General features: G+C 39.4%; 1 pseudogene; it reads left to right on the top strand.

Moving 5' to 3' along the window:
• The first annotated feature begins 7,350 nt into the window (after nucleotides 1-7,350).
• Nucleotides 7,351-24,074, top strand: LOC128051079 (60S ribosomal protein L7-like; annotated as a pseudogene).
• The last annotated feature ends 299 nt before the right edge of the window (nucleotides 24,075-24,373 follow it).

Genomic DNA, 24,373 nt, shown 5'->3' with positions numbered 1-24,373 from the left:
ATCTTTCATGCTGTAGGCATTCTTCTCAAAATACAGAGCCAAGAAGAAAAAGCACCCTGATTAGATGACCAGAAGAACTCATAAACTTGCTAGTACTCTGCTACTTTATAGCTATGAACCCACTTTATAATCCAGTTTTATTCTTCTATGGATCTGAAGACTATAATTCTATTATAATCCTCAGGGCCAAATTCATTCAAAAATATTTTCATATGTTGTCACATTGTTGAAGCTTTTCTGCCAACCTCTTTTCTTGGCCACCTTATAGGCTACAAAATTCTGACTTTTCTTACTACATGAATTAAATATGAGATTTCACTGAATATATTTTTAAAAGTGTCAACAAAGCATGATTTTTTTTTAAAGATTTACTGGATGTCTTCCCACTTGGAAACCCAAGTCCAGTTACTCCAAATGAAATGTAGATGGGAATTTCTAACAAAACATATTTAAAAATGAGATTTACTCTACTTATAAGTATTAGGCTATAGTAGTAAAACTGGAACTAACTATATTTATTATATAACTTTGACTTCATCAAAGTTGAAGATACTTTGAAATGACATAGAGAAATATATAACCTATATATGTTTGTGTATGTGAATAGAAACTTCCCTGGTGGCTCAGAGGGTAAAGTGTCTTCATATATCTCAGAATGCTATTCTGTCTATCTAAAATACTTATTTGGTTTCTCATCTTTAGGAGTTAAGACTATTTTCACATATATATGAAAGAGAGTATTCAATTAAAAAAGAACAACATGTGGTGATTCTTGATTTGTATAGCTCACCAAGATATTCTGTGGAGTTCAGTTCAGTTCAGTCACTCAGTCGTGTCCAACTCTTTGTGACCCCAAGATGATCTGTTATATCCCAGTTTATTTTGGACTTTTTATTATAAAACAAACATCATCACTATCACATTAGTGTGTTTGACCCTCTTAAACAAATACATATTTATCAGAAAGTGTCAATAAATATCCTTAAAATATGGTAGGACAGAGAAAAAAAGTTAAGATTTTTATGTTAAGAGAGACTTTTACAAAACCTGACAGAATTCTGCAACATGTTTCCAATCATAATTGCTTTCTCATAGGCAATTTTTATGCAGAGTACATCATGAGAAACACTGGGCTAGATGAAGCACAAGCTGGAATCAAGATTGCTGGGAGAAACATCAATAACCTCAGATATGCAGATGACACCACTGTTATGGCATAAAGCGAAGAAGAACTAAAGAGGCTCTTGACGAAAGTGAAAAAGGAGAGTGAAAAAGTTGGCTTAAAGCTCAACATTCAGAAAACGAAGATCATGGCATCTGGTCCCATCACTTCATGGGAAATGGAGAAGCAGTGCAAACAGTGTCAGACTTTATTTTTGGGGGCTCCAAAATCATTGCAGGTGGTGATTTCAGCCATGAAATTAAAAGATGCTTACTCCTTGGAAGAAAAGTTATGACCAATTTAGACAGCATATTAAAAAACAGAGACATTATTTTGCCAACAAAAGTCTGTCTAGTCAAGGCTATGGTTTTTCCAGTGGTCATGTATGGATGTGAGAGTTGGACTGTGAAGAACTGAGTCCTGAAGAATTGATGCTTTTGAACTGTGGTTTTGGAGAAGACTCTTAAGAGTCCCTTGGACTGCAAGGAGATCCAACCAGTCCATCCTAAAGGAAATCAGTCCTGAATATTCATTGGAAGGGCTGATGCTGAAATTGAGACTCCAATTGTTTGGCCATCTGATGCGAAGAGCTGACTCACTGGAAAAGACCCTGATGCTGGGAAAGATTGAGGGCAAGAGGAGGAGGGGATGACAGAGGATGAGATAGTTGGATGACATCATCGACTCGATGGACTTGAGTTTGAGTAAACTCCAGGATTTGGTGATGGACAAGGAGGCCTGGCTTGCTGCAGTCCATGGGGTCACATGAGTGAGCGACTGAACTAAACTGAGGCAATTTTTTGGTATGTCTCATTAATTGAATATTAAATACTCAATATTAAGTAAACAAATCTCAATAATAAATGGACAAAAGCTTTGAATAGTACAAAGGTGTATATTCAAAGACTTTTTACAAATGTCCATAGTCATGAAACCACTACTACAAACAAGATATAGAATAATTTAATCTCTTCTAAAGGTTTACCAATGCCCCTTTGCATTTAGTCTCTTCTTTCCACTCCCGTTCCTGACATCTACTAATCCAATTTCGTTTCTGGAGTTTTTCCATTTCAAGAATGTCATATGAATGGAATCAGATAGGGTTATCAGAACTTTGGTCTTGTCCAAAACATCTAGGACCAAATGTCCTGCAAGGGAGTGGCCAAGTCCTAATAAGACTTTGGAACAACTGGAACTTTCGTTGCCAGAGGGAATGTGAATGGTATAGCTACTCTGGAAAATTGTTTTGCAGTTTCTTATCAGACATGACTTAGCAACTAAACAACTACATAAAATTATAAACGTGCACTATTTCAATCACGTCTCCTACAGCTAGTTTAGCAAATGGCTCCACCTAGTGGAAATAAGTGCTTATTAAATCTAACTTTACATTTGATTTAGAATTGCAGCGTATCAGTTTTATCCTGTTTTTTATTTAGACATTCTTATTTTATTTTGGATCATTTCTATGTGGTAGTTGAGGAGCTCAAGGTAAAAATCCCCAAAGGTAATCCAGTATATAAGATAAAATATTTCTACATATTTTCTTTTCTTTTTTAAAAAATATTCCACATATGCATTTTTCATTATGGTAAAATATAAAATCCACCATGTTAGCCATTTTAAGCGTACAGTTCAGTGGCATTAAATATGTTCATAATGATGTGCAACCATCATCACTTTCAGAGCTTTTCATCATCGATTGAAACCTGTGCCCATCAAACGTTAACTCCATACCCCCTCCTTCCCTCAGACTCTGGTTACCTCTGTTCAATTTTCTGCCTCTGTGAATGTGAACAATAATATTTTTCCGGCTTTACTGAGAGGCAACTGACATTTAATATTGTGTAAGTTTAGGGTGATAATGTGTTGATTTGATACATTTATATATTGCAAAATGATCATCTCTATAGCACTGGTACCATACCTGTAATGTCACATAGTTACCATGTTTTTGGTGCTACATACGGTTTTCTTAGTAGAGGAAAGATCTGGGGGGAAAGTGCTGTATAACTTGGGGTAAATCCTAGACATGGTAATAGAAATCTTGTTTTCTCAAAGGTAAAACGGTCAGTTGGAATAAAGGCTGAGAAAGCAAGAAGATCTTAGGCTTTAATATAAAAAACAATTGTTTGGCTCTGCTGGGTCTTTATTGCTTTGTCTAGTTTCGGAGACTGAGGGCTACTCTTCCTTGCAGTAGGTGGTGTGATGCTTCTCGTTTTGGTGGCTTCTCTTTTGAAGCACAGGCTCTAGGCACACAGGGCTTCAGCAGCTGTAGCAGACAGGCTACATGCGGAATCCTCCTGGACCAGGAATTGAACCTGTGTCCCCTACACTGGCAGGCGGATTCTTATTCACTCTGCCACCAGTGAAATCCAGCCTTAGGCTCTTAAATTAAAAAAAAAAAATCTACTTTGTATATTAGTAGTGATATTAGTACATAAAGTGAATATATGGAGAGATAATTATATGATTCTCTGATTTTGCTACATCATTCATTTATTAATTTATCCTTCAACTTTTAATTCAGCATTTAACATGTACCAGACACAATACTAGGCTCAGCAAATGCAAAGGGTAACATAAGGCTTGGTTCCTATCTTCTAGGATTCACACATATTCTGGGACTAACAGTAACAGTACATAAAAACTTAAAAAATTAAATAAAATGCATGAAGGATAAAACACTTGTAGATAAAACATTCTACAAACAGTGGTGTAACTGTAGATACACTGTATCTCAAAAATTAATTTTCTAATAAAATTTTATAAATAAATATGTAAATAAACATGAAATTTGTGTTTGATCTAAAATGTATAATTACAAGAAAGCCTATGTTAATTTTTAAAAAGGGTAAAGTTTTTCTTTGCAGTATTACTAGATTCTCAAATTACTTTGAGAAACCATTCTTTTCAGTTAATTTAGTAGAACCACTTTTAATACAACATTTACTATAGCAAACAAAGCACTAAGCACTTTTTATATAACAAATTAAATGCAATTTGAGGGTAAAAGCTTCCCACATAGCTCAGTCAGTAAAACATTTGTCTGCAATGTGGGAAACCTGGGTTCAATTCCTGGTTCGGGAAGTTACCCTGGAGAAGGAAATGGCAACCCACCTCAGTATTCTTGCCTGGAGAATCCCATGGACAGAGGAACCTGGCAGGCTAGAGTCCATGGGATCGCAAGAGTTGGACATGACTTAGTGCTATCTTTCTTTTCTTTGAGGGTAAAAACATCATGTTTTTAAAAAGTTTTTTAAAAACTCTTTAAGTTATTTTAAGCTAATAATGTTAAGAACTAGAAATATCAATTATTTCAATGTACTTCTTTGACTCTTTTTAATGAAGCACTCTTCCATCCAAAGAAAAGAGAATGTTTTCTTAAATGGCCAGATATGCTCAATTACACACGTTAAGAAACATTTGGGTAGAGGAAAATATCAGGAGTTTGTTGATTAGGTATCAGGCCATTGTTTTTTGTCTATGTTTGTGTTGTAAAAAGTACATTTTACAAGGTATCCATCTTTGAAAAAGGAATACATTTATTATTCTACATTCTATACCATAAGATTTTAAGAAACATATTCAATAGATTTCATAAATTGGATAAAATACTTTCCGAAAGGAACAGGATGCAAAATTTCCTCGTATAAAGACTGAGTGTGAGAGAGAAAATCATTAACATAAATCTTTGGAATAGTTTTCTTGAGTCTGGGCATGCTCTTATCGGCGGTCAGCTGCTCTCTTGTTTTTCTAGGATTTGCTGCAGCTAGGAGCTCTTTTTATGCTCAGTTCAGAATGGCCATCCTGCATGGTTGAAAAGCTTCATGTTCTTCATGTCTCCTAGCAGCTTGGGGGGAGAAGGAAATGGCACCCCACTCCAGTGTTCTTGCCTAGAGAATCCAATGGATAGAGCAGCCTGATGGGCTGCTGTTCATGGGGTTGCACAGAGTCGGACACGACTGAAGCGACTCAGCAGCAGCAGCAGCAGCAGCTTGGGTCCCTGGAGAGCGGTGCTGGCCAAGATCATGATGTCATTCCCACTGTGGCCAAGAGTTGTCAAGAGCTAAATGGTTCCTCATCTTGTTTAAAAATACATTGTGCAAAACTACTGACTATACTGCCCAGATTTAATCTGACATAACTATATCAAATATCTAGAGCATATTAACATTTTGACTTGTTTATTAATTTATAGCCTGCTTCTTTTCTATGCAATGTCAATTGATGTAATAAACCACTCAGTACCATTTTGTTTCAGCTCTTAAAATAGGTGAATACAAAGATGCAATTTCAGGCTTTTTGGGGAATGATTTCTATGCCTTATTAAAGAGGAAACTCTATGTACATCAAGCATGGTTAGTTATGAATTGCAGGAAATTTTAACCATAAGCCTTTACCCTATCATATATTAATAATCTGTGTCCTTACTGTGGTAACAGTTCTGTATAAAAACAATAAATAGTTTCTCATAGGCTACAGCCTTATACTTCCTGTGACTACAGTGGTGATCTCTGTTCTCAGGAACTACAGTTTAATCAGGACTGTATCCTGCTCCAACTTTTCTAATGGAAAAGTTTTTCTAATGTAACTTAATGAATATATGTTTTCCAAATTTCTCCCCTCAAAGGAAGTCAATGTACGTTTTGTTACAACATGCTTTCAACATTCTGGTGATGAAAGAGGCAAAACTAGATTTTCACAGTCTACAAATGGGGAACCTGATGGATGTTGAAGTTAAGTGGTTCACCAGTCATCACCCAGGGGGTGCAGGTCTGACTCTCTTACCTGCATTTCCTTTTTATTCACTCAAACCATGTTCTTCACACGTGATAGATCCGCAGCAATCTCTTGTTTTTATTTCTTAGCCCCAGAGTTTCTGATTACTTAAATTGTACAAGTCAGTGTGCAAAAAGGATGATGCTGTTGAAGAGAATGAGTTTTCTGCACCTGTTTTATACTGCAGTGTTTTGGAAATAAACAGCATTTTCCTAAAGCTGTATGTTTAAATTTGTCTTGCTAAATATGACTTTTATTTGTGTCTGCTTGGTCATCAAAATCATTATCTGCTTTTTCCTGCCAGTGATGGAGGAAAAACAACATCCTAAATGGGTTGAGTAGGATAATTTTTATCTGAAGAGAAGTTCTTAATTGCAAAGATTTGTGCAGTAGTGACAGGAACAGAAAAAGAAGCTCATGAAAAGTTGATAAACTCCTTGCTGTTGAAACGAGTAACTCAAATTCTGATTGGCGGCTGCCAGAGAGACTGGAGTTTCTTCTGTGTTGATAGAGAATGGTTCAGCTGGCAAGACCCAGTTATGGTTCTCCAGAACAGGGCACCAGTTTCCAAGAACAGAATCAGAGGAGGCCTGCGTCCCTGCTCAGTCTCTGCGACCCCGTGGACCGTAGCCCTCCGTGGACCGTAGCCCTCCAGGCTCTCTCCATGGGGCTTTCCTGGTAGGAATACTGGAGTGGGTTGCCATTTCTTATTCCAGGGGATCTTCCTCACCCAGGGATCAAACCCGTGTCTCCTATGTCTCCTGCATTGCAGGCGGATTCTTTTACAGCTGAGCCACTGGGAAAGTTCCCAGAATTGAAGGATAAAAGAATCTAAATCTATATCAAGATAAGGATAAAGTCAGCCTTCTGGCCCTTCATGACTGATGCTTTTTTCTCAAGGAAGGAGAGTACTGAAAATTAATACCAAACTGTAAATTATACCACTACAATTCAAGTGTATTAAAGCATTGTGTAGTGAAATTTGTGATATTAAGGGGTTTTTTGGTTATAAAAATCAGTCCTTTGTTGATGTTTCCAAACATCACACATGAATGTGCCAGAAAATTTGGCTTAGTCTAAACCAAGTAGACTAGGCATTAAGGCACTTTCCTAAGCACCAGCTTGCAGTAATCTCATCATAAAAGAAATCATTTCATGAACAGTTCCTTTTCAACTTAACACAGAGGTGGTCATTTTATAGGGGCTCTTGTCCTAGTTACTGAAAGTGCTCTTTATTAATTTTTCTCTCATTTAAAAACTTTGATTATAATGGACAACTGAGTGATTACTATGATTACCATTTTAAAGCTATTTAAATACTGTAAATGTGATATTGGGACTAATTTTTGCCTTTTATATTCCAAAACTTAAGACACTTGATTTTTCTTTCCCAGCTCTTATTCAAAATGGATCTTGGTTCTGACCAGGTACTGTTCGGTAAAACATGAACTCTTTGTGCCAAAACTCAGCAAATATGTGTGGGGCACCAACTTATTTAAGTTATTGTCCTAAGAGCAGGGGTGAAGTGCTAAGATTATTAAGCCATTTGAATAAATTTCTCCAGGTACGGGCACTTCTGATGTGATTATTTTTAACTACAGTGGTCAATCCGTTCAAATAGTTGGTGAGTTCAGCCTTCCGATTAGGAAATCTCTGTCTTTGAAAAAATGAATTATTTGGCTGACTCACTTGACAGCTTACTTTTAGGAAAGTGACTAAATTGGGCCTTATGTGTAAGTACAACCTCAATTGTCAGATCTCATTCTCAACTGAATCAGGTGCACAGAGGCCTTGAAAGTTTTCTCTTTTCCTTTATGTTCTCTTGATCAGCTGTTGCCTTTCATTCCTACATGGACTGGGGATTTTAGTTCTGAAATGGCTTAGCAGCTATTGTCTAAGTTTACAGACCATGCACCCGTGCAGAGAACTCAGGTTCTAGGAGGTGAATCCCATACTTAAGATACAGTGACAGGCGCGTGCTCCAACTCCCTCTTTCCCGCTGGAACCACGGACGGTGCAGAGGGAAACAAGGAAAAGAAGGTTCCTGCAGGCCAGAAACCCTTAAGGAAAAGTGAGAGTTTCACTGAGGTTAAGATCAAGTGCCTGAGAATGAAGTTTGCCCAAAAGATGCTCCCGAAAGGCAAGGAGGAAGCTTATCAATGAAAAAGCTAAGCAGATATATAGAACTGAAATTCGAATGGCTAGGATGGCATGAAGAGCCAGCAACGTCTGTGTAGCTGTGGAGCCCAAATTGGCATTTGCCATCAGGATCAGAGCTACCAACCATGTGAGCCTGAAGGTTCGAAAGGTGCTACAGCTCCTTTGCCTCCATCGGAACTTCAGTCGCACCTTTGTGAAGCTCAACAAGGCATCAGTAGTGGAGTCTTACACTGCACCAGTTCAGTTCAGTGGCTCAGTTGTGTCCGACTCTTTGTGACCCCATGGACCGCAGCACACCAGTCTTCCCCATCCATCACCCACTCCCAGAGCTCACTCAAACTCATGTCCATTGAGTCAGTGACGCCATCCAACCATCTCATCCTCTGTCGTCCCCTTCTCCTCCTGCCTTCAATCTTTCCCAGCATCAGGGTCTTTTCCAATGAGTCAGCTCTTCGCATCAGGTGGCCAAAGTATTGGAGTTTCAGCTTCAGCATCAGTTCCTCCAATGAACACCCAGGGCTGATCTCCTTCAGAATGGGCTGGTTGGATCTCCTTGCAGTCCAGGGGACTCTCAACAGTCGTCTCCAACACCACAGTTCAAAACCATCAATTCTTCAGTGCTCAGCTTTCTTTATAGTTCAACTGTCACATCCATACATGACTACTGGAAAACACAAAGCTTTGACTAGATGGGCCTTTGTTGGCAAAGTAATGTCTCTGCTTTTTAATGTGCTGTCTAGGTTGGTCATAGCTTTTCTTCCAAGGAGCAAGCGTCTTTTAATTTCATGGCTGCAGTCACCATCTGCAGTGATTTTGGAGCCCAAGAAAATAAAAGTCTCTCATTGTTTCCATTGTTTTCCCATCTATTTGCCATGAAGTATTTGCCATATATTGCATGGGGATACCCAAATCTGAAGTCAGTAAATGAATTGATCTACAAGTGTGGTTATGGCAAAATCAACAAGAAGTGAATTGCCCTGACAGATAACGCCTTGTTTGCTTGATCTCTTGGGAAATAATGGCATTATTTGCATGGAGGATCTGATTCATGAGATCTATACCATTGGAAAATGTTTCAAAGAAGCAAACAACTTTCTGTGGACCTTTAAATTGTCTTATCCATGAAATGGAATGATGAAAAAGACCACCCATTTTGTAGAAAGTGAAGATGCTGGCAACAGGGAAGACCAGATCAGCAGGCTTATTAGAAGGATGAACCAAGGTACCTACCATGATTATATTTGTAATCTGGTCAGTTAAAAAATGATTGAAACAAATTAAAAAAATACAGTGATCAACAGAAGATATGAAATTTATGTTATAATTTCAGAAACATCTGGGTGAAATTCCACAAAGTACATTTCAATTAAGGGAAATTAAAAATATATACTTGTGGCTTTATTTTTGCTTTCTCATGTGAGCAGGAATTTCTTTTTATTCCTAGTTCATGATCCATGATACATATTTTTGCTTTAGCTCTTCTTTTTATCCCAGTAAGTCAGGCCACATTGAACCTGTCATTAAATTCATAAAGTTTAGTCTGTGTACATCATTGTTATTTCTTATAGTTCTCCTTAGCTCCTGTGCTACAGACTTTTGCTTTGCAAAAAACAGAACAAGAGAGCAAAACATAAATAAAGGTCCTGAAGGAGATCAGCCCTGGGATTTCTTTGGAAGGAATGATGCTAAAGCTGAAACTCCAGTACTTTGGCTACCTCATGCGAAGAGTTGACTCATTGGAAAAGACTTTGATGCTGGGAGGGATTGGGGGCAGGAGGAGAAGGGGACGACCGAGGATGAGATGGCTGGATGGCATCACTGACTCGATGGACGTGAGTCTGAGTGAACTCCGGGAGTTGGTGATGGACAGGGAGGCCTGGCGTGCTGCGATTCATGGGGTCGCAAAGAGTCGGACACGACTGAGTGACTGAACTGAACTCGACTGAAATCAAAATTTACTCCCTGGAGGAAGAATTTGCAGCATAATAAAACTGATGAAATGCAAGAGGACTTGGTAAAATCTTATATAATGCTCTTCTAGGCCTCAGTGAGGAAGAGTAACCATTCCATAAACTCACTTTGCTTCCATCAGTCTCCTTACGGCAGGTTAAAGAGGAAATCTGCTATAAGGCACGATATTATGTGGTTAAGGCATAGTAAGTAGGCTATCTTAAGTATCACAGTGGCCACTCAGTAAACTCTCTTAATGAGCTTGTTTTGAAATAGAGACGGTGCGGCCCCTGTTGGCCCATTGTTTTCCTGGCCCAGGAGATATATGCTGGCAGACCCAGGGCAGTTCACCAGGAGATTTGCCCAGTCCTTTGTCCTTTCTTCTGGGAGATAATTCTCACCACATCTCTGCACAGCACTTACCAAGGCAGTGTGTAAGGCATCCAACCACAATCAGGTCGGGAGGCTCCACTGTGTCATTCTGCTTGCAAACATTTGTTCCTCCCAGGGAGTCCAAGAGGGGCAGCAAACCTGAAACCCTCTGTGGATCCTTCCTCAGATCCTGCTTTCATGCCTGTGTTCTCAGTCGTGTCTGACTCGTTATGACCCACAGACTGTCACCCACCCACGGGATTCTCTCAGCAAGAATACTGGAGTGGGTCGCCATTTCGTTTCCTCCTCCAGGGGATCTTCCCAACCCAGGAAGCAAACTCTTGTCTCCTCTGTCTCCTGCATAGGCAGGTGAATTCTTTACCACTGCGTCACCTGGGGGTTGGACTTTAGGGAGTTTAAATCCTTCCCTACCAATGGCCAATACTCAATAATTTCCTGTCCCCTTTTTTTCCTTAGTGTGATGTAGTTCTAGCAAAGTTGGTTTAAGGATTCCATAGTGATGAGAAGACCAAGTTAAAGCACTGTATATTATACCTGAAAAGATCTAAGTGGAGGAAATGAAGTTTTTAAGAATCTAGTATTTGTCCCACATCATGAAGCTTTAGGTAGAAAACTGTGGATAAAACTTACTGTTGAAGACATTGTAGCAGAGGCTTCAGTATAACAAAAGCAAAAGTAAGATAGCAACTGGTTATTTTAAAATTTTTGTCTTATATTGGAGTATAGTTGATTTACGGGGTTATGTTGGTGTCACGTATATAGCAAACTGATTCAGTTATACCTATACGTGTATCCATTCTTTTTCAAATTCTTTTCCCATTTAGGTTATTGCAGAATATGGAGTAGAGTTCCCTGTGCTACACAGTAGGTTCTTGTTCTCTATTTTATTTTATTTTTTTTTAGGTTCTTGTTCTCTATTTTAAATACAGTAGTGTGTATATGTCAGTTCCAAGCTCCCAATTTATTCTTCCCCCTTACTCTGCCCCCCCTTTCCCCGTAGTGACCATAAATAGGAAAAGGAGTAAGTTAAGGCTGTATATTGTCACCATGCTTATTTAACTTCTATGCAGAGTACATCATGAGAAACGCTGGGCTGGAGGAAGCACAAGCTGGAATCAAGATTTTGGGGAGAAATATTAATAACCTCCTGGCCACCTGATGCGAAGGACTGAGTCATTTGAAAAGACTCTGATGCTGGGAAAGTTTGAGGGCAGGAGGAGAAGGGGACGACAGAGGATGAGATGGTTGGATGGCATCACTGACTCAATGGACATGGGTTTGAGTGAACTCTGGGAGTTAGTGATGGACAGGGAGGCCTGGCGTGTTGTGGTTCATGGGGTCGCAAAGAGTTGGACACGACTGAGTGACTGAACTGAACTGAACTGAACCATAAATTTTTTTTCTAAGTCTGGTTTCTGTTTTGCACATCAGTTCATTTATATCATTTTTTAAAGATTCTGTGTATAAGCGATGTCATACAGTATTTGTCTTTGTCTGACGTAATTCACTTAGCATAATAATCTCTAGTTGCCTCTATGTTGCTGCAAATGGCATTATTTCATTCTTTTAGCATCTGAGTAGTATTCCATGGGTACCACATCTTCTTAATCCATTCATCTGTCAGTAGACATTTAGGTTGCTTCTGTAGCAACACAGCGAACATTGGGGTGCACGTATTCTTTCAAACCACGGTTTTCTCTGGGTATGTACCCAGGAGTGGGATTGTGAATCATAGGCTAGCTTAATTTTCAGTTTTCTAAGGAACTGCCATACTGTTTTCCATAGTGACTGCACCAGTTTACATTCCCATTGGCCGAGTAGGGAGGGGTCCTCTTCTCCACACGTTTTCCAGTTTTTGCTCTCTGTAGGCGTTTTAATGATGGCCATTCTGACCAGTGTGAGGTGGCACCTCTTCATAGTTGTTTTTTTAAATTAAATTAATTTTTAATTGAAGGATAATTGTTTTATCTCCCTAATAACTAGCAATGCTGAGCGTCTTTTCATGTGCCTCTTGCTGAGTCACACAGAATTTTATTTCATATAGAGAAGCAATCCAAAGCTATGTAAAATGTATAGCTCAGGCTTTGGAAGAGGGGTTCTCAACTCTGGCTGCACATTAGAAATATCTGGGGAGATTTTAAAATTCCTGGTGCCCAGATTACACCCCCACACCAATTAAATCAGAATCTCTGAGGATGGAACCCACACATCAATATTTTTTAAAGCTCTCCAGATGATTACAGTGTGTGATCATAACTGAGAACTGCTGCTTCAGAAATAAACCGAGTTGCCTGAAGTAGTATGCCACTTAAAGAACAATATAGTATTCCAGAAGTACTATGTTGTGTAAAACAAACAACGCTCCCCCCCACCCCCCACCAACAGAGACAGAGAAATAGCATCTCTTAGACATTTTTGGTAAAGAGATTATTTCTATGTGGTAGTGCTAAAGGTTACGCTAACTCATTTGGAACCATCTTAGGAGTGGATATGACATTTAACTAAGCCTTGCCAGTTCTACCTTGACCCTTGTTTTCTGCCAGAAATACTTGGGCAATTTTGAGCTTAAAATTTTGTGATATTTCTAACACATGAGACATCTACATGGGTGAAGCATATTGGATAATCAGTATTTGTTAAAGAACAGAATTTTTTGTATTAATTTGACAAGATAGCTTGTAATATCAGTATGCACTTCTAGTCATTACCATTGGATTATTTTTCATGAGCCTTTGTTGTCTTCAACGAGTATCCATTTAGTTAAGCTTGGGTTTTCGTGTTGGACTTGTTTGAATTCTATCTAGTTGTGTGTCTTTAGTAAATGAGGTACTTCTTTTGCCAATGTATAAAAACTAATAAACAGAAATCTCAACTAATCAGAGTTGGAAGACAAGAAAGGGGATGCTCATGTGCTCTGATGATAGCAGAGCCCAACAGAAAGAAGAAAGACTCCTCTTCTTTCCTGACAAGGACTCAGCTACTGAAGAGGGATGGCTTTTTCATTTACTACAGTCTCCTAGCTTCCTTTTCCCCTCTATAAACAGTTTCTCCTTATTTTGTGCATGCAGAGACTTCCATGCAGCTTGCCATGGTTGTAGACCCTAAGTAGCAACTCTCTGCTGACACTGAATAAACCCATCTTTTCTGGAGAAATATCTGGTAGCCTACTTGTTTTAGATCAACACTTCTTTTCCTTTATTTGTGTCAAATCAAGATAATATGTGTGCCTAACACATAGATTACAGGATTAAATGATAAAGCAATGAAAAGTGCTTTGCAAAGTGCCTGATAAATCATAAGCAGTAAGTGATAGCTATTAATTTTAATAATATTATACACATTGGGATAATCAGAAGTAAGTAAGCTTCTCATTTCTATATATCAAAGAAGGTAATGAATATTCACTACTTATTTTGAGCAACTAGAATATATCCAGCTTTGGGCTAGAAGGCTTATACAGATTTGTTATTTCATCTTCTTTGTATGAAGTAGATCTTATTATCCTAGCTTTACTAATGGGAACCTCGATGGCAAAGGAGTTTAACAATGCATCCTAATTTTATTTCAGTAAGCGCATTGATTGAGCAACCACCTTAATAATGGGTCTCCCAAACCTCTTGCTGGAGAAGGCAATGGCACCCCACTCCAGTACTCTTGCCTGGAAAATCCCATGGATGGAGGACCCTGGTAGGCTGCAGTCCATGGGGTCGCTAAGAGTCAGACACGACTGAGCGACTTCACTTTCGCTTTTCACTTTCATGCATTGGAGAAGGAAATGGCAACCCACTCCAGTGTTCTTGCCTGGAGAATCCCAGAGACAGTGGGCCCCAGTCTATGGGGTTGCACAGAGACGGACATGACTGAAGCGACTTAGCAGCAGCAGCAGCAGCAGCAAACCTCTTGCTCTCATATTAATTGAAGTAGTAGAAAATTGTCACTGTGTATTGTATAGTGTGGATTTTTTTAAAGTTCTCTTTGTGATTATTTAATCTTGGAGCCCACGATGAGAAAATTTCAGCAAGTGTGAGACTATCTCTACGGGTCCATTAGGTATTTTTTCTCTCCTTTGGAAAATAGAAAAGAAAGGAACATTGAGCTGTTCAGAATTCAGAAGAAGGCATTCCCTATACAATAGATCCAGGTCACTCTGCATTGGCCAGAATGACCTAGTCAGAGAAATAGTCTGATTTCTTGTCTTAGCATTCCTTTTTCCTACAAAAAGCAATCCAAATGGTCCACTGGTAATTAGACCTGCTCACTCTTTTAAATGGATCTTACATGAGCAAAGAGAAATCACAGTCCCTTTGTACTCCACTCCTTTTCTCTGCTTGGTCTGCCTTAGAAGAGGATATATATCAAAAGCAGGCTGATTCTAATTAATAGGAGCTAGCAGAAGCCACGTACAGGGGAAGCTCTGCCTGAGTCTGAAGGTGGGGTAGGTGTGGAGAGTATTTTTACTCGATCTAATTACGCTTTGATGCCCTACTTGTATGCCAGTAGATTATGCTCTGTACAAACAAGATAAATTGTTCCTATGGAAGCTCAGTGTAGACTGCTTTTTGCTTCAGGGCCTCATAAACATAATATTCATCACTATCCCATCTATCCTGAGGAAGAGTATCCAGATGGTGAAAGTCATTCTCTGGTGACTAAAAACCGTGAATACTTTCTGCCATTTCTGTCTTTGGGTTTTATCCGCCACACTTGAATAATGAGGCTCTTCCCTTAGTAGTTCTGGAGCTTGATATTTCTTAACTTCGTTGGAATGTGATCTTATATCATTCTTCAGTTAGTCTGTATCTTCACCTGAGACATGCTAGAAAGCAGAGCCCGAAAGGAGGGGTTTGTGTGCCAGTGGTTATTTTGAGGGAAGGCTTGAGGCAGAGTTCATTCAGGGAGGTGGGAGAAGCTGAGACGAGGGTGGGTTACTGAGATAGTCACGGCTGGAGGTCCCAGGGCTCTGTCCTTCTGAGGAGGAGGCGAAGTGCTCAGAGCTGTCCTCCTGAGGGTGCAGCAGGAAGCACTTGCCTTTAGCGCTCATCCCCCAGTGAGTGAGGCTTTCCCAGCATTATTGCACTCTAGTTGCCTGTGTGTGTGTGTGTGTGTGTGTGGAATGGGATTCTGGTGAACTTTCAGGTGACAGAATGGGAAAGGCCTGGTGTTGGCACTTGAGAATAGGCACTGTCTGCATCAAGTGAGTCAAAGCAAGCCCTCTGCTGATCGCTAGTGCCAAGACCGGACTCAGAGGTAAGGTGTAAGGAGAGAGAGGTTGGGCATCTGGTTTAAGGCAAACAGAAACATCTTTGTGACAGCGTGTGTGTTCAGTCGCTTCAGTCATGTCTGACTCTATGCAACCCCCATGGACCACAGCCTGCTGGGCTCCTCTGCCTAGGGGGTTTTTCTGGCAAGAATACTGGAGAAGGTTGCTACGCCCTCCTCCAGAAGATCCTCTTGACCTAGCGATACAACCCATGTCTTCTGTGTTGCCGGTGGATTCTTTGCTGCTGAGCCACCCGGGAAGGCCCTCTTTGTGACAGACCAGCCTGGGATTGAATCTGGGCTTTATCACTTGCTCTGAACCAGTTATTTGTCATTACTATGTTTCAATATACTCAATATAAAGTGAAAAATAAAAGTATGTGCTTCATAGCAAGGATCTGATAACTGACAGGAAACGTGGTGCAAATTGCCTGGAAAATACTATGGCATGTGGAAGAGGTATTTTGCAGTCACATCACATACCTTTAAAGAGACCAACCAAAATTATTTCTTTCGAATCATATAGCAATCTTTACCTTAAATAGAGCGAACATTGTATTTATTATTGTATTTATTTCCTTGAGCAAAGACCTTATACAGAGAGATTGTATAATTTAAGTAAAATCTCTTACCTGGTAAGAGATAAAGCTAGTTTTCTGCCTCTACTTCTAAGTGTTTAATTTCTTTCATTAATTTTTAGCAAATATTGAAACAGCTAAGTTGGTCTTCCATTTGCAAATTATAATTTACTTACAAATATAATTTATGGGTCAAGGTTTAATTGCAGTGGACTAATATCTGTTTACTTACTGGACTTGGTGAGCAGCTCATTCCCTCTCATTGATTTCACTGTTGAATATTGGACAAGGCCTTGCCAAGTCGTTTTCCCATGTCAGAGTTCACCACGAAAGGGCCAGTTTAATGATCTCCCCCGACTTCTAACTCTTAATTAAATCACTGATTCCTACAGTCCTTCTTAAAGTTCTTAGGAAGCAATTTAGTCATCAAAAGATTAAGCATTCACCTGTAGATGCTAATTTTTAAAATACCTATATAAGTGAAAAAAGTATACAAAATAGCTTATAATTCGAAGTCAGAGACTGAGTTATATAAAGTTCAGTAATCTACAATTCATCATTTAGTAGAAATGTTAGGGACCACAATGATTTTATAAGATTGTTCCTGCATTCATTATTTAATGAAAAGTATACTGCTGTCTATTGCTGTTGTTGTTAAGTTGCTAAGTCATGTCTGACTCTTTGTGACCCCATGGACTGCAGCATGCCAGGCTTCCCTGTCCTTCACCATCTCCTGGAGTTTGCTCAAACTCATATCCATGGAGTCGGTGATGCCATCGAACCATCTCATCCTCTGCTGCCCTCTTCTCCTCCTGCCCTCAATCTTGCCCAGCATCAGGGTCTTTTCTAACAGCTCTTCATATCAGGTGGCCAAAGTATTGGAGATTCAGCTTCAACATCAGTCCTTCAATGACTATTCAGGACCGATTTCCTTTAGGATGGACTGGTTTGATCTCCTTGCTGTCCAAGGGACTCTCAAGGGTTTTCTTCAGTACCATAACTTGAAAGCATCAGTTCTTCTGTGCTCAGCCTCCTTTATGGAGCAACTCTCACATCTGTACATGACTACTGGAAAAACCATAGCTTTGACCATAAGGGACATTTGTTGGTAAAGTGATGCCTCTGCTTTTTAATATGCTGTCTAGGTTTGTCATAGCTTTCTTTCAAGGAGCAAGTGTCTTTTAATTCCATGGCTGCAGTCACTGTCTGTGGTGATTTTGAAGAAGTTCTATACCATAGCTTAAAAATAGCAGCATATTCTCTTTTAAATATTTGTATAGTGTTTCTTATACTCCTAGCAGTGCTCTAAGCTTCTTCCATGAACTAACACATTTAATCTTCATAATAGCCTTAAGATAGGAGCAATTATTATATCCATGTTATGGAATAGGAAACTGAGGCACAAAGGGGTAGGTGGCCTGCTCAAGATTACACAGCTCGTAAGTTGCCAAACCTTGTTCAAGCCCTTGTGATACAGCTCTGAAATGCATCCCTTAATCACTTTGCCTACTTCTTCACATGATTCCTGAAAGAAAAAATTAGAATCTGTAGTGATTTTACTGAGTATGGTAATGCTAATTACGGATAGGAATTTTGCTTGTTGGATTTTCCCAAGACCCTATTAAGCAAACATATATAGTAGAGCTTCCTATTGAAATGCTTAACAAGATGTGTGAAGTGGACTACTACAGATAAAATGTGCAGATATGCCAGTGTTTATTTTATGTTGTCTATTCAGTTGTCTTGACCAGAATTTTCATACTGCAGATCATCTTATTGTATCTTGGTTGCTAGAGGCAGAAGTTCAAGTAAATTGGCTAGGCAAGAAAATGAAATTTACTGGCAAATATAAGTAATAATCCTAATGGGTTGTGCTAGTTTAGGACTGACTATCCAGGACTTCTTTTTCTTTTTCTCTTTTCATCTCTTGGCTCTGAGTTCTTTTATAATAACTTCAGTCAGTTTTCTGTATAAGTGGCATCAATATTGACTCTGGAAACACCAGAGGTACATAACCTTTAGCGCTCTCAGAAGGAAAGCTTCTGCCATCTAGAGTTTACATTTATTGTCAGAGAAAAGCTGATTGGCTTTGCTTGGGTCAAGTATCTGCTGCCATCATTAATTCCAGAGGCATGTGGTGCTTCATTGGCCAACCTGGGCTATCTATTGTATAGATAGATACTTGCATGTGTAAGTCTATTGAAAGTTAACAGGAAGGCTGGGACCAAACCTATGTGTTCATGGAGTCGGTACACTCATCTAGGCATTTTCAGTGCCTTGCTTTAAGTTTAAGCTACATTAACCATGTGTTATGTAAAAGACCCAGGCACTTATATATTTACTTTGGTTGGAGTGTGAATTTGAGTATTGGGGGCGGGATAAATTTATATTAGTACTTAGGGGGGAGTATGTTAAAAATGGTGGTTAATATCCAAGAGGGAGGCGGGGAAATGTAGTGGTTATGTCCTGTGACCATTAACTATGATGCTCGTGCCTACCATTATGGGGATGCTCAAGATGCAGTTAAGTCCAGCTACAATCCATGCTCCGGGTCAGGGCCTCAGATGGCCATAGCTGAGTCCAAGCATCCCCCAAAATTAAAAAATACCAAATGTATGACAGCACAGTTATGTGTGGGCATGGGCTGATTAGTAACTAGTCCATCGAGATGTCTTATTTAAGAGGGAAGAGTGGGCGATTTTAGATGAGATGGCCCTGAAGAAAGAACCAGATGTCTGATAAAGTTCATTAAATAGCTATCCCCACGGTTAATGGGCCCGGAGCGAGAAGAGGGATCCTTGCCAAGCGGGTTGCTGGTTTCACGCAGCATGGTCGACAAGCTCGTGATCTAATGGACGGGATACGCATGGTGACAAGGACGGATTTGACTTCATGTGCTATGTACGATCTAAGCAGTAAAATGTCCCATGTACTGTAGATGGACCTCGCTGTACTTGCTTATATGCAAGGGGAAAATCACTTAATGTACTGTATACATATTATGTCCTTGTTACATTAACTATAATGTACATGCTTATATGCATGGGGTAAATCATGTAATGTACTATATACATATCATATCTGTATTACATGAACGTTAATGTACATACCCGCACATGTCGGGCAAATGGTATAATGTGCTTGTACATGTGTAATATTTATATTGTATTAGTACTTATGTATGTGCCTAAATTAAGTGGGGGTTGTGGGGCATTGTACTTTTCTCGTGTGGGTGTAAGTTACTAAGCATGTCGTTGTACATGCAAGCTTGCAGAGTGGAAAATTCGTGTTGTATGTTTGAAAGTTTTAGTGGATTTAATACTGGGGAGGCTCTTAACATTTTTGGGGGTATATTAATAGATACAATTAATAGTGATCCAGGGAATAGTTTAAATAGAACTTCAGCTTTGGGTGTTGATAGTGAGGCTATAGCTTCTTCCTTGAGTCTTAGGGAGGCTGATTGTTCTCCTTCTCTGGTTTACAAGACCAGTGTATTGATTCTACTACAAAGACTTATCTTCATTTCAGGAGATTGTTTTCAATGGTGCTAGCTACTGGTATTATTACTAGAATGATGAGGAAATATATAATAGATGCTAGTTGTCCGATGATAATATAGGGGTGTTCGACTGGTTGTCCTCCAATTCATGTGGGTGTTAGTAGGTCTGCTACTAGAATTCAGAATATGCATTGGCTGATTGGTCGGAATATTATGCTTCGTTGTTTGGATGTGTGGAGGAAAGGTACGAGTGCTAAGATTAAGATAGAGAGGATTAGGGCTAGGACTCCCCCTAGTTTATTGGGAATTGATTGTAGGATTGCGTAGGCAAATAGGAAGTATCATTCTGGTTTGATGTGAGGGGGTGTGTTGAGTGGGTTTGCTGGAGTATAATTATCTGGGTCTCCGAGTAGGTCGGGTGTGAATAGTACTAGCAGCATGAGGGCGAGGATTAGTAGTATGATGCCTAGGACGTCCTTAATAGTGTAATAAGGGTGAAATGGAATTTTGTCTGCATCTGACGGGATTCCTGTGGGGTTGTTGGACCCTGTTTCGTGGAGGAAAAGTAGGTGGACTATGGCGAGAGCTGTAATGATAAATGGGAGGATGAAGTGGAAGGTGAAGAATCGGGTGAGAGTGGCTTTGTCTACTGAGAATCCTCCTCAGATTCATTCAACTAGATTTGTGCCAATGTATGGGATTGCTGAGAGAAGGTTGGTAATAACTGTTGCCCCTCAGAATGATATCTGTCCTCATGGTAGGACATAGCCTATGAATGCTGTGGCTATTGTTGCAAATAGGAGAATTACTCCGATGTTTCATGTTTCTGAAAAGGTATATGATCCGTAATATAGGCCTCATCCTACATGCATAAATAGGCAGATAAAGAATATTGATGCTCCGTTTGCGTGTATGTATCGGATGATTCAGCCATAGTTTACGTCTCGGCAAATGTGGGTTACAGAGGAGAATGCTGTTGTTGTATCGGATGTGTAGTGTATTGCTAGGAATAGGCCTGTTAGGATCTGTAGAATTAAGCAGATGCCTAGGAGGGAGCCAAAGTTTCATCACGATGAGATGTTTGATGGAGCTGGGAGGTCAATGAATGCGTTGTTTACAATTTTTATTAGTGAGTGAGTTTTTCGGATGTTGGTCATTAGTGTTCTTGTAGTTGAATGACAACGATGGTTTTTCATAGCATTGGTCATGGTTAGATTCCATGCGGGAATAATGATTATATACATTGTATTTATTATAAGTGTTATTTTTGTGACGGGTTTTGTGGGGTTTTCTTCAAAACCTTCACCTATTTATGGGGGGTTGGGATTAATTGTGAGTGGTGGAGTTGGGTGTGGTATTGTATTGAATTTTGGTGGATCTTTTTTAGGTTTAATGGTTTTTTTAGTTTATTTAGGGGGTATAATGGTGGTTTTTGGTTATACGACGGCTATAGCTACTGAGCAGTATCCTGAGGTTTGAGTTTCTAATAAGGTTGTTTTAGGAGCATTTATTACTGGTTTGTTGATGGAGTTTCTTATAGTTTATTACGTGTTGAAGGATAAGGAGGTGGAGATTGTGTTTAAGTTTAACGGTATGGGGGATTGGGTTATTTATGATACAGGGGATTCTGGGTTTTTTAGTGAAGAGGCTATAGGGATTGCTGCTTTATACAGTTATGGTACTTGATTGGTTATTGTTACTGGTTGATCCTTATTAATTGGTGTTGTGGTAATTACAGAGATTACTCGTGGAAATTAAGTAAAATTGTGCTGACGAAGATCGTAATTAGGAAGGAGAGGAAATATAATTTAAATAGGCCTTTTTGGCTTGTGATTGTGGTAGATATTTTTATTTGGGTTAGTGAAATAGTTTTTGGTAAAATGGCTTCTAGTCAGATTAGATCTAGGAGGGAGGATGCTGATTTTTGGCTTATTGTTAGATTTATGTAGGGGGTTAGGCGGTGTATAACTGTGGGATAATATCCTAATAGGTTAGAAAATTTGAATGTGTTTGATGGATGGTTGAATTTTAAGTAGTGGGTTATGTTGCTTATTTCTAGTGCTAGAATAAAGCCTAGGATTGTAACTGCTAGGGCAGTAATTTTTAGATAGTGGGGTATAGTTGTTTGGGGAATTGTTGTTGGGGGGATGTTGTTGGAAATGATGAATCCTGCGAAAAGACTTCCGATTAGTAAGCGTTTGATTGAGTTAATTAGGAATGGGTTGTTTTCATTAATAGCAATAAGGGTTGGGAATCGGGGTTGTCCTAGGAGTGCGAAGAAAATAATACGGGTACTGTAGATGGCTGTGAAGGAGGTGGCGATTAGTGTTATTAAGAGGGCTCAGGCATTGGTATATGACGTGTTGGCGGATTCAATAATTAGGTCTTTGGAGTAGAATCGGGTGAGGAAAGGTATTCCTGTTAGTGCAAAACTACCAATAATGAGGGCTGTTGTGGTAAATGGTATAGCTTTAAATAGGCCTCCTATTTTTCGAATGTCTTGTTCATCATTTAGGCTGTGGATGATGGAACCGGAGCACATAAATAATATGGCTTTGAAGAAGGCGTGGGTACAGATGTGGAGAAATGCTAAGTGGGGTTGGTTAATTCCAATTGTTACTATTATAAGGCCGAGTTGGCTGGATGTGGAGAAGGCGATGATTTTTTTAATGTCATTTTGGGTGAGGGCACATATTGCTGTGAATAGTGTGGTAATAGCCCCTAGGCATAGTATGATAGATTGGGCAAGTTTGTTGTTTTCTGTTAGTGGATAAAAGTGGATTAGTAGAAAAATGCCTGCTACTACTATTGTACTTGAGTGGAGTAATGCTGAGATGGGTGTTGGGCCTTCTATTGCGGAGGGCAGTCATGGGTGTAGGCTAAATTGTGCGGATTTTCCGGTTGCGGCTAGAATTAGTCCTATTAGAGGCAGATTTGAGTTGTCTGGTTTTAGTAAAAAGATTTGTTGAAGATCCCAAGTGTTGAGGTTAATTAGGAATCATGCTATTGCCAGGATAAATCCGATGTTGCCAATGCGGTTATATAGGATTGCTTGCAGGGCTGCTGTGTTTGCGTCTGCTCGTCCGTATCACCATCCGATTAGTAAAAATGATATAATTCCGACTCCTTCTCAGCCGATAAATAATTGAAAGAGATTATTTGCAGTGACGAGAATGAGTATTGTGATAAGAAATAAGAGTAAGTATTTGAAAAATTGGTTGATGTTGGGGTCTGAATGTATATATCATATTGAGAATTCTATGATGGATCATGTGACGAATAGTGCTACTGGGATAAATATTGTCAAGAAATAGTCTATTTTGAAGCTAAGAGATAGTTTAAGGGTTTGGATGGTCAGTCAGTGTCAGTTTGAAATAATTATTTCTTGTCCTGTGTGAATAAACATTATCGTGGGAATTATGCTAGTGATAAAGGCGTATGAAATGGATGTTTTTACGTAAAGTGGGTAGTTGGTGGATTTATGGATGTTGAGACTAGTTATTATGATGGGTACGGTTAGTAGAATTAGGGTGGTTAGTGTGAGGGAAGGGAATAGGTTTATTACTTTTATTTGGAGTTGCACCAATTTTTTGGTTCCTAAGACCAATGGATAACTACCATCCTTTAAAAGTTTGAAAAAGCGATGTTGTTAGACATGGGAGCATAGAATTAGCAGTTCTTGCACACTTTTTCGGTAAATAAGAAGGTGATAGGCTTCTATTGTTAGATTCACAATCTAATGTTTTTTTAAACTATATTTACAGTATAGGGGTCCTAGGATAATTTTTGGGTTTAGGGATAGAAGCAGTAGTGGCAGTATATGCAGTGATATGAGTGCGTTTTCTCGTGTGAAGGAAGGTGAGATGTTATTGATGTGATGAGTGTATTTGCCCCGTTGTGCTGTGATTAGTATGTAGAGGGAATATAGAGCAGTGATTACCATGTTAAGTCCTATTAGAATAATTGTGATGTTAGATCATGAAAAGGTTGATATTACTACAAATAGTTCTCCGATTAGGTTGATTGTCGGGGGTAGAGCCAGGTTAGTTAGACTTGCTAGGAGTCATCAGGTAGCCATTAGTGGAAGAAGTGTTTGTAGGCCACGGGCTAAGATTATTGTACGGCTGTGAATTCGTTCATAATTGGAGTTTGCTAGGCAGAAAAGTATGGAGGACGTGAGGCCGTGGGCGATTATCAGGGCGGTGGCTCCTATGTAGCTTCAAGGTGTTTGGATAAGGATCCCGACGATGACAAGTGCTATGTGGCTGACAGAGGAGTATGCGATGAGTGATTTCAAGTCCGTTTGACGAAGGCAAATTGAGCTGGTTATGATTATGCCTCATAATGATAACATGATGAATGGGTATGCTATGAAGTCGGTGGTTGGATTTAGGAGTAGTGTAATTCGTAGCATGCCGTATCCTCCTAGTTTTAGTAGGATTGCTGCAAGAACTATGGAGCCTGCAATTGGGGCTTCTACGTGGGCTTTGGGTAGTCAAAGGTGAAGTCCGTATAGTGGTATTTTTACTATAAAGGCTATTATGCATGCTAGTCATATGAAGGTGTTGGATCAGGAGCTGGGTATTGGTT

The sequence above is a fragment of the Budorcas taxicolor genome, chromosome 7 (assembly GCF_023091745.1).
Source record: "Budorcas taxicolor isolate Tak-1 chromosome 7, Takin1.1, whole genome shotgun sequence".
Lineage (NCBI taxonomy): Eukaryota > Metazoa > Chordata > Mammalia > Artiodactyla > Bovidae > Budorcas > Budorcas taxicolor.
This window is presented reverse-complemented; position numbering and strand designations above follow the sequence as displayed.